Source organism: Malaclemys terrapin, chromosome 20 (assembly GCF_027887155.1).
Source record: "Malaclemys terrapin pileata isolate rMalTer1 chromosome 20, rMalTer1.hap1, whole genome shotgun sequence".
NCBI classification, from domain to species: Eukaryota; Metazoa; Chordata; order Testudines; family Emydidae; genus Malaclemys; species Malaclemys terrapin.
The window spans coordinates 315,957-325,928 of NC_071524.1; the positions used below are offsets into that span (position 1 = coordinate 315,957).

At 45.3% G+C, this 9,972-nt stretch overlaps 1 pseudogene; it reads left to right on the forward strand.

Annotated features, from left to right (window-relative positions):
• Positions 1-9,972, forward strand: part of LOC128826724 (leukocyte immunoglobulin-like receptor subfamily A member 6) — a 161,267-nt pseudogene that overhangs the window by 114,999 nt on the left and 36,296 nt on the right.

Here is a 9,972-nt window from a genome sequence, read left to right on the forward strand (position 1 = left end):
ACCAGGGAACCTGGCGTACCCAGCAGAGGCTGCTACGGAGCTTCTACTGGCCGGGGGTCTTTGTTACTGTCCGACAGTACTGCGGATCCTGTGACCCCTGTCAGAGGGGGAGGAAGGCCTGGGACAAGGGGAAAACAGCTTTAGGACCCTTGCCCAGCATAAAGGATCCTTTCCAGAGGGTGGCCAAGGTTAAAAGGGCGGCTCTAAACCAAGAGAGCCCAAAGCACAGACCTCCAGACTGGAGCGCTGGGAGAAAACCACAGCCCAGTTGGAACCCCAGAGGTATGGGGGTGGGAAAAGGGCACAGGCCGCATAAATCTTCCCACATGCGAACTGCGAGTGCCATCAAGCACCCCCGACCTAAGGGGGGGCGTGGAACTGAAGGGGCCTGGTGTAACTCCCACCAAGGAACTGGAGGGATGCGGGGGCATCCATGGGAACGGGGGTAGGTTCGAACTTCCCCAGGTCACTGGCTAAAGTGACCCTGCTCAGTTCGGTCTCGAAGGGGGGAGAGATGTGACGAACTGGGACTGTTCTTGCTGGGGTGTGGGAATGCTGACAGGGGAGTGTGACTAGGATGGTCTGCATCGGGGGATGGGAGTCGGCCCGAGGGAACATACCTGAGCTTGTAACATGAGAACCCAGGAGGGGGTTGGAGGTCAGGTGACTCCGGGGCCCGGGGAAACCGAAAAAAGGCTGTGGGAGGGGTCGCTGAAGGGGGAGTGCTGGAAGCAGGCTGGAAGGAGGCTGGAGAGATGGCTGGGAGGCAGAGATGGCTCTGACCCCCCCAAGGGGGGTGGGCTGGCATGCCCTGGGACCCCAAGCTGGACCTAACTGAGGGGGGGCCCTGTTGTCTGTGCCTGCAAGACCTGTCTTGGACTGTATTCCTGTCATCCAAATAAACCTTCTGCTTTACTGGCTGGCTGAGAGTCATGGTGAATCGCAGGAAGCCGGGGGTGCAGGGCCCTGAGTTCCCCGATACTCCGTGACACCCCCCAATGCCCTACACCCCTCTCTGACCCACATTCCCTGAGGGAGTTCAGGGGGTATGAGAGGATAGGGGATGGGGTGGGCAGAATGGGGGAGGGGACTAGGGCATGAGGGGACATAATGGGGGGGGTGAAGGGACATGGGACAGGGGCAGAATTGGGGGGAGAGGGACCTGATGGGGGGCATGTGAGGAAACTACAGAAAGGGAGAGGGGAGACAGGCCGGGAGCAAAAAGGGGGGACATGGGGGTTGGGGGACATGTATGGGGGGAGCAGACACAGGCCATGGGTTAGAACAGGGGAATGGGGACGAGGGGATATGGGACGGGGCTGGTGTTAGGGGGACGTGATGGGGGAAGGAATGCAGGGCCAGGGGGCTGAGGAGCCAAATGCATGAACGTTGGGGGTGGGGGGTGAAGGGCAAACGAGCTGGGGCATCTGCTGGGGGGGTTCTCTTGAGCTCTGTCCCCATGTTCTTGCCCCCTCCCCTTTCTGGGGGGGCTGGTCGGCTCCCCCCCGTGTCTCTTTCGCAGCCTCCTGAGGTCACAGAGGGAAACTCGGCTCAGCCATTGGCCCCTGTGAGCTCTGCCCCGGGCCCTGAGCTGCGCAGACCCACTGCCCCGGGGATGGGCTGGGGAAGGGACACGGGGCCTTTCACCTCTAGGGGGCTGGCTCTGATCTGTGTCCTTTTCTCTAAGCACCAGACTCCACCCCTCAACCAGAGCCAAGGAGAGAACCCAGGAGTCCTGGCTCCCAGCCCCTCCTCTCCAATCACTAGACCCCACTCCCCTCCCATAGCTGGGGTATATAACAGGGTAGGTGCCAAGCATCAGGTTTACGCAGTTTCACTGGCAGTAACAGAAACAGGAGGCGAGCGCCGGCTCTGGGCAGACTTCCCCTTTCGCGGTTTTATCGGCTGCTCCTTTATCAACTCTGGATCTAAATGTATCCCTCCCTCCCCCACTCACGGGGGCTAGAAACCACAACCCCTCCCAGCTTCCCGTCCTGTCTCTGTGCCACATCACTCCGCTAAGATTAGCGTCGGCAGCTGTTATGCTTATGTAGTAGTAGGATTTTATGTTTGTATTTTACATAATTTAGAATAAAGAATAAAAAATAATAATGTAGCATGTATTAAAAGTATTGGTGTATGCTTTGATTATATCCTGTCAGCCATGCTTTTAAACTAGCAGAAAGGAATGGCCGTTTGGTAACGATGCATCAGCCGGAATCTGTGTCTGGGCTGATTTCAAGGCAGTAACAGACCTTTTAAGGTCACCACTTTGTTGTAGGTTTAGCATTTTAAAATAATTAAAAGAATACCATGATTGTTTTCTTTTGCATTGCAACTTGATGTTCCTGTTCAAAATGTTCTGTGTAGATTAATTCTGTTTTGTGTGTGAATGAGGAATGTGTGTGTTAAGAGATAAGTGTGAAGACCATCGCTGAACCAGATGTACAAGGGAGGAACTGGAGACAGACGCAGGGGCACCAGGAGGCTGCAACATGCCCCTATTGAAATGTCAAAGGAGAGCAAATTGACAACTATAAAGAGGAGACAGGCACCTATCAATGGGGACAAAATAGCCGTGATCAAAACCAGCCCGGGGTAACTCTCTAAAAAATGTAATAAAAAAAGAAAATAAAGAACGAGAAGGACAATTTAAGAAAACAAGCACTCGTCAAACAACAATTGATTACAGCATGACGATGCAAAACTCATTGGTCCCAATGAAGGAAAATCACTGTATAAACAGGGGGCCTTGCCATGAAACTTTGGGTTCATCCTGCCAAGACTTCCCCAGAGCATCGTGTCGCGACCGACAGAACCCGGCTCCTCCCCTACCCATGATCAACCTAGCTGGCCACTAGATTATTCTGAACTCTGGACTGGTAACTATAACATCGACTGGCGGGACTCTGTGTGTGTGTGGGGGGGTGTCATTGGATGCATATGATAATTGTTATATCTTCAATAAATGCAGCGTATTGCCTTTTCCCCTGAAAAAGATCCTGTGTGCTTCTTATAAGCATAATATTTTTGGTGGAGAATTGCGAAAGAGGGAAGACATACACTGTGATTGGTGAAAATACTGCTAAAAGGTATCCCATACATATGAAGTGATCGATCATTCAGCTGTGCAGATCCCCGGTCATAGAGGTGCCGGGCAATAGGAGGAGATTAACGTCCTCGCTCCGACCCATCTGTTGGGGAAAACTATACAAATGAAATATATACAAACTGTCTAGGTATGTACACCCCCGGTCATAGAGGGGCCGGGCCATAAGGGTGAGGATTAGAGTCCTCGCTCCTACCCGTCTGTCAGGGAAAAATTGCATAGGTGAATATACCCTCGGTTGTAGCAGGATCGAGCCCAAAAGGCAGGGGGCTTAGCGTTCCCCCCTCCTGTTCTGCCAGGCAGAGTTTTTAGTGGGTATAGACTTTTTGTGTTTTGCAAGTCCCAGGACAAGCATGGGCAAATAAGAAATAGATTTCTGTAAGACCTTATTGTGAAGGATATAGGAGTGTGGGATATTGTTGTGATTTCACAATTTTTAAAAAAATGTTAAAGAAAAGGGACCAGGAAGGGTGGGGGCTAGTTGAGATGCCCACCCTCCTTGCTAAATTGGTAGTGGAAGAAAGCCGGTGCCCATGGGAAGGGACGGTTCAGTAAGAAAAGCAGGATCGGGCCCAGACAGGCAACAGATCAAGAGATTGGAAAACAGGTCGGGAGCCCTGAGGGGCATAGTGGCTGGAGTAAGGGAAGCCGTAAGTACAGGCAGGGGGATTTCAGATCCCTGGGACAATATTTGGAATAGTGAAATCTGGGCTGATGAACATGTCATTTTGGGAGATAAGCAAGTGATTTAAGGAAAGGGAGCGAGACGTTAACCCTGCAGAGGCTGGAGGGAATTAAGCAGTTGAACGTTGTAACGGTGTTAGAGAAAAAGAGAATTCTTGGTTTCTTTGCAGCCATTCTGAAGGAAAACGGGCCCTTTTCCAAAGGAATGTCTGTAAGTAATCCAGGCAAAGAGACAATCTGATTGAAATCATTTGACTATGGACAATGTAGTCAAATTTGCTGAAAGAACATAAGGGAGTTCTATTGAAACTTAACTGCCCCCAAATGTATAGAAATGTAATCTGTGTACAGCTGTGTATAAATAGATTGTGTACAGATGTGGAGTGTTTAGAACCTAAACCAACACTCCTGGTTTGTAAAACTGCTTTGCAGGTTTCAAATACATTTTTGTTTTGTTTTGTTTTTAAATAATACCACTAACGAATTCACCCTTTAACTCCCCTGTGTGGCCAGTGCTAAAGGCAGACGGCCAATCCTGGTGTTTAACCATTGATCATAGAAGAATCCATAAGGGCACCATCCCTATGGTTCCTACTGTGACTGATATGACACAGGTCATACAAACAGTGCCGGCCACATCCAAATATTTCTCAGTTGTTGATCTGGCCAAGTGTGTCTTTGCCACCCCCCTACATCCGGACTCACAAGATCCGTTTGCCTTTACCATACAGGAGCAACAACGGACCTTTTGTCGGTTGCCCCAGGGATATCACAACAGCCCGGCTATTGCCCATCGGCATGTTGTGGATTTGCTAGACCAGTTGAGCCCACAGGAAAGGCCTTTTGTGTGTTCATCTGTAGATGACATTTTGATATTTGGGGAAACTGAGGCACAAATGCAAACACTAACGGAAAAAGTGTTGGCACGAATTCAGGAAACGGGGATCAAAGTAGCCTTAGACAAGGCTCAGCTGGTGCTATCTCAGATTACACACCTGGGCGCAGTCATTGGACAAGAAGGGAGACAGGTAGATCAGAGGAAGGTGAGGCCGGCCCCTCCTGACGCCCACTCTTTAAGAGTAGAGCTAGGAGCATTCCATTTTCTTAGCCCGCACATTTATAAATGTGCTGAAATAACTCACCCCTTGTAAAACCTGCTAAAAAAAAAATCCAAATGAAATTGGGGAAAAGAGCAGAACTCCGACTTAACCCCGCTAAAGCAGAAGCTCTCACAGCCCCAGCTCTGCATTTCCCTGATGAATCAGCCTCTTGGTATTCGGTTGGCGGCTAAAAAAGTGGAAGAAATTTTAAAAAGGCTAAAACAAGTAGCAAAATAAACATGTATGAAGAATAATGTTAAAACATGGGGGTGAAATTGTGTGCGGTGCTCTCAGGACAAGGCTTGTCCTCCGCACCAACCCAGGATGCACCACCGAAGGCTTGGGCCGTGGCACAGGGTTCCAATTGATTTTATTGATAAACGGCCAAGGAGTAAGGAAGGATTCCAGTATTTATTGGTGATAATCGATTCCTTTTCCGGATGGGTGGAGGCATTTCCCACTAAAGATAATAGCACCAGGGCAGTGGCCCAAAAGTTCTTTAATGAGGTGGTGTGTAGATACGGCACCCCCGAAATAATAGATTCTGACAATGGAGGAGCCTTTGTAAAAAAAAATCTTTACAACACTAATACAAGCCTTACAAACTAAACAAAAGCTCCATGTACCAGACCGGCCTCGGTCCTCAGGCCAAGTAGAGGGCATGAACCGCACTATTAAGGAAGTGCTCTGAAAGGCAGTAAATCACACAGGAAAGAAATGGCCAGATAAACTTCCTCTAATTTTGGCTGCCATCCACAGCAGTAATAAACGAAGGATAAAAATTCAGCCCTTTCAAATTCTGTTTGAACATCCAATGCGCCTAATGATTGATCCGAGTTACCCGGCACAGGGTGAAGAAGAGAGCTCTAATATAACCCAGCATGATTATTTTCAATGGCTCAGTTACAAGAAAATAAAACCACCCTCCAGGATAGGGTTAATCAGGCCATCGAACACATGAACAACAAATTCCATCAAAGGCCCATAAAACAGCCCTGTGAGATACAGGGGACCAAATCATGTACCTTAAAATAAAAAAGTCACTCACTAAAATCAAAATGAATAGGCCCTTACTCCATAGTAAACCGCCTTACCCATTGGTATACCGCATTGGAAAGAATAAAAAACTAAACTCAGTCCATGTTTCACAAATTACATTGTTTACATAAATAATAATGTTTAAATTCTTTGCAGAAAAGAACATCCCAAAACCTGAGCACAAAGCGCTGCTTAACCACCACAATTTTAATCCACAGGAAATGAGACTCCAGTGTAAGGTTTGGCTTTACCTGCTTCTGGGAACTTTTAGTGCCAAATAATTAAAGCAATCGTGGGAAAAAATGCAGCCCTCCTCCTAAACCAATCTTTAAGGAATAATTCACTCCCTGCCAACCAATCATGGATTCCTACCCGTAATCCGGTAATCCTCATGGAATGGTATCATAAAAACACTAGCCAAATCTTAAAACCTTTAAAAAATACCAATGTGTATGCCTAAAAAAGTGGAACTTAAAGTTCACCTTATAAACACCACTAAAAATAAAAATAGAAGGTCCCTTTAAAAATACCACCTGGAGTTCCAGCTACCCACAATTACCATATCAGTAAAATAAGCCTGTTAAGACAGGAACAATACTAACAGTTATTGTGGGGTACTGTCCAATACCCTGTAATAAATTGAATCTATAGTTCCCGGACACACGCAGCAAAAACTATGCATTCAAAAAAGTACCCCAATTAAAATAAAAAAAAAACAAAATTGTATATAAGCCAAAGCAATCCAGTAAATTTTTTGTTAAATCCACTATTAATACGAATAAAAATTGGTAAAAATTAAACTCAGCTAAACGTGTCTAAATTAAAACCTAAATGTTCACCCTACTCCCTTCCTAGCCTCAACAAAACCACATCAACACGCCAATGGCCAAGCAAAACAAAATATAGTAAACACCATATTTTAAAAAATGGTTTTAAAGCACAAATTATTAATACTAGAAACCTAAACGTAATTAAAAATATATTAAGTTCCTTGTCACAACTGCAAAATAGTCTTATTCACAAGGAGGCAAATACTGCTGTAAACTTAATACAAATAAATCTAAAAAAACCCTAAAGGCAACATAAAATATGTGGCGGTGGCTAAACACCACCTCCTAGCTGCTATATAAACAACAAATAAAATTAGGGTGACCAGATAGCAACCGTGAAAAAACAGGACAGGGGGTGGGGGGTAATATTTGCCTATATCAGAAAAAGTCCCCAAAAACGTGACTGTCCCTATAAAAATGGGACATCTGGGATCCTAAATAAAATTAAAAAATAAAATTGCCTTGGCCATAGGATGCACAGAGATGCACATTCTTAGTTTAGCATAAGAACATAAGAACGGCCGTACCGGGTCAGACCAAAGGTCCATCCAGCCCAGTATCCTGTCTATTGAGAGTGGCCAATGTCAGGTGCCCCAGCGGGAGTGAACCTAACAGGTAATGATCAAGTGATCTCCCTCCTGCCATCCATCTCCACCCTCTGACAAACAGAGGCTGGGGACACCATTCCTTACCCATCCTGGCTAATAGCTATTAATGGACTTAACCACCATGAATTTATCTAGTTCTCTTTTAAACCCTGTTATAATCCTAGCCTTCTCAACCTCCTCAGGCAAGGAGTTCCACAGGTTGACTGTGTGCTGTGTGAAGAAGAACTTCTTTTTATTTGTTTTAAACCTGCTGCCTATTAATTTCATTTGGTGGCCACAAGTTCTTATATTATGGGAATAAGTAAATAACTTTTCCTTATTCACTTTCTCCACATCACTCATGATTTTATAGACCTCTATCATATCCCCCCTTAGTCTCCTCTTTTCCAAGCTGAAGAGTCCTAGCCTCTTTAATCTCTCCTCACAGGGGACCCGTTCCAAACCCCTAATCATTTGAATTGCCCTTCTCTGAACCTTTTCTAATGCCAGTATATCTTTTTTGAGATGAGGAGACCACATCTGTACGCAGTATTCAAGATGCGGGCATACCATGGATTTATAGAAGGGCAATAAAATATTCTCTGTCTTATTCTTTATCCCTTTTTTAATGATTCCTTACATCCCGTTTGCTTTTTTGACCGCCGCTGCACACTGCGTGGACGTCTTCAGAGAACTATTCACGATGATTCCAAGGTCTTTTTCCTAATTAATTATAGCTAAATTAGTCCCCATCATATTGTATGTATAGTTGGGGTTATTTTTTCCAATGTGCATTACTTTACATTTATCCACATTAAATTTCATTTGCCATTTTGTTGCCCAATCACTTAGTTTTGTGAAACTTTCCCACTTCACCGTTTACCCCTTTCTCCAGATCATTTATGAATAAGTTGAACAGGATTGGTCCTAGGACTGACCCTTGGGGAACACCACTAGTTACCCCTCTCCATTCTGAGAATTTACCATTAATTCCTACCCTTTGTTCCCTGTCTTTTAACCAGTTCTCAATCCATGAAAGGACCTTCCCTCTTATCCCATGACAACTTAATTTACATAAGAGCCTTTGGTGAGGGACCTTGTCAAAGGCTTTCTGGAAATCTAAGTACACTATGTCCACTGGATCCCCTTGTCCACATGTTTGTTGACCCTTTCAAAGAACTCTAATAGATTAGTAAGACATGATTTCCCTTCAGTGGTTTAAGCATTGGCCGGCTAAACCCAGGGTTGTGAGTTCAATCCTTGAGGGGGCCACTTAGGGTGGGGGGAACTGTCAGGGACTGTACTTGGTCCTACTAGTGAAGGCAGGGGACTGGACTCAATGACCTTTTAAGGTCCCTTCCAGTTCTATGAGATAGGTATATCTCCATATATTATTTAAAGAAACCATGTTTACTTGTGCCCAACAAGTTATGTTCTTCTATGTGTCTGACAATTTTATTCTTTACTATTGTTTCAACTAATTTGCCCGGTACTGATGTTAGACTTGCCAGTGTGTAATTGCCGGGATCACCTCTAGAGCCCTTTTTAAATATTGGCATTATATTAGCTATCTTCCAGTCATTGGGTATAGAAGCTGATTTAAAGGACAGGTTGCAAACCATAGTTAATAGTTCGGCAATTTCACATTTGAGTTCTTTCCGTTAAACTTAAACACAAAATGTTTTGGGTAATATCTGGAAATGTTCAGGTATTAACGCATCTTTTCAAATAACAAAAAGGGTACTTGTTCAATACCTACAAATATAAATAAATGCAATATGTTTCTAGCATGGTTAAGCCTAATTTATTAGTAAAATTATTGTTAAAATTGCTCATCAACAATCTGTAAAAACAAAAATATAAAAAGTAACTCTGCTCCCAAAATTGACCATGGGATCCTGTTGGTTACCCAGGGTTATGGGTCAGTAAGCGAATAAAAAGAAAAGGGTGTATGGAATGAAGCCCTCGGAAATGGGTGTGCTTGTCCCTACCTGTCACCAAAAAAAATGTAGCAAAAACACATTATTAAAAACATGTGTCTGAAATTAACTAAAAAGAATGTGACACGTGTTTTGTACAATGGACAATCTGTATGTAAAAACACAACAATATCCCACACTCCTATATCCTTCATAATAAGGTCTTACAGAAATCTATTTCTTATTTGCCCATGCTTGTGCTGGGACTTGCAAAACACAAAAAGTCTATACCCACTACAAACTCTGCCTGACAGAGCAGGAGGGGGGAACCCTAAGCACCCCTACTTTTTGGGCTCGATCCTGCTACGATCGAGGGTATATTCACCTATGCAATTTTTCCCCAACAGACGGGTAGGAGAGAGGACTCTAATCCTCCCCTTATGACCCGGCACCTCTACAACCTGGGGTGTGCACACCTGAATGATCAATCATTTTATACGTATGGGATACCTTTCAGCAGTATTTTCAACAATCACAGTGAACAGCGCACTACCTGAGAAGGAGGTTGTCCAGGCCCCTCCACTCTCATGCTCCAGGGTGGATGCTGGGCCCAGCCAGGTCAGGAAGGAATCTCTACCCCACTCAATGGGAGAGGGTCGCTTCGTGGGGGGAACTGTGTGGTGGGGGGAGCCCTCCTCTCCTCTG